We start from the raw sequence: 1,699 nt of genomic DNA, 5'->3' as shown, positions 1-1,699 counted from the left end.
CATGAAGAAATTTATTTGAGAAGCTTTCACATTGAATGCTGGCAATGGAGGTAGAGATAAAAGGAAGGTGAAATAATGTTATTGAAGCCAGGTGCTTTGGAATCCCAATTCTCCAATACTCTATTGTCTTGATTAGTGGTTCCCACACCAGTCTTCAGACTAGTGATAATTTGTGACAGTGTTCTGGGATTATTCAGCAAATATCTACTGTTAAAGACCAAGGACAATAGTGGCAAGAAAAAGAGATGTTCCTTTTCTCCTTGAGAGACCAGTGGAGGAGAAGGATATAACCTCTGGCTGTAGTAAAATCCAAACATTAAGGAAATACAGTAATCTTTCTTAAAGCTAAATGTATTTAACTTAAAGCACTGGGCTTTTAAAAATTGTTTTTGTTTTGTGTTGATGTTAAAATATTCTTTATTTTTATAAAATGATTATAGAAGCTTTAATTTAATATTTTTATTTGGCAAAATTTGAAGCTGGCAGCTTTATATTGGTCCCCTAATATATTTTTGGAAGTTGTAACAGTCTTTAAAATTCCTAAGTCTGGGAACCCCTACGCTTGATATCCCTAAATGTCTACAGTTAGAAACCAAACATACCACCTAGTAAACATTATTATCCACATCACATCTAATTCCCAGCCACTGCCACTTGAGGAGCAATCAAAGAAACACTCTGCAGATGAATTGAAGCTGAAAATAAAGAGAATCATAAGATGGGTAGTGAACAGCATTAAAGCTCTCCTTAGGGAAACAATTTTCTGAAAGTACCTGTTTTTGCTGGCACACTATTGATATATAAGTATTAAATTTGAGTCTCTGGGATTGCCTTATGAAATATACTTCTATTTTGTATGAGGTCTACAATGGAATTTAGCCTATCCAATAATCTAATATTCTCTGGTAAACCTTCTAGTATAATAAAAACAGAAAGGAAAAAACACTTCCTGACGTAACTGGTCCCACCAAGCAAACACAAGACTTTTCTCTATCATAGTACATTTAGCTCAGATCTTTTAAAACCTAGAGGTAGTACTAAAGGATCTAGATTTTAACAACAGATTCTTAGATATGACACCAAAAGCATGAATGATAAAAGACAATATAGTAAGTTGAACTTTATCAGAATTAAAAACTTTTGCTCATCAAATGACTTTAGCAACAAAGTGAAGAGACAATCTACAGATTTGCAGAAAACTTTTAGGAATTAGGAACCACATATCTTACAAGACAGTCCTTGGATGATGAGGAAAAAAAAGAAAAAAAAAAGCCCTCATAACATTTTGGTTGTTGTTGTTATGTGCCATCGAGTTGGATCCCTCTTTGGGTTTCCAAGGTGGTATTATTACGGAAGTAGATTGCCCAACCTTTCTTCTGAAGAGTGGTTGGTGGGTTTGAACCACCAGCCTTCTGGTTAGCAGTCTGTGCCTTAGGTACTATGTTACCAGAGCATTTTGGCTAAGCACTGCTAATTCTGGCTCCTAATGGAAAGGTTGGTGGCTTGAATGCACTAACCATGCCTCAGGTACAGTGTACCTCAGGAAAGATTGTTGTCATTCTTGTTAGGTGCTGTTGAGTTGGTTCCAACTCACAGAGACCTTTTTTTTTTTTAGGATTTGGGTGAAGATTTACAGAGTAAATTCACTTTTCATACAGCAGTTCACATATACTTTGTCTCATGTCATTGACCAAAATTT

Source organism: Orycteropus afer, unplaced genomic scaffold (genome assembly GCF_000298275.1).
Source record: "Orycteropus afer afer isolate SDZICR_OR568_19922 unplaced genomic scaffold, OryAfe1.0 scaffold00276, whole genome shotgun sequence".
Taxonomy (NCBI): domain Eukaryota; kingdom Metazoa; phylum Chordata; class Mammalia; order Tubulidentata; family Orycteropodidae; genus Orycteropus; species Orycteropus afer.
This window is presented reverse-complemented; position numbering follows the sequence as displayed.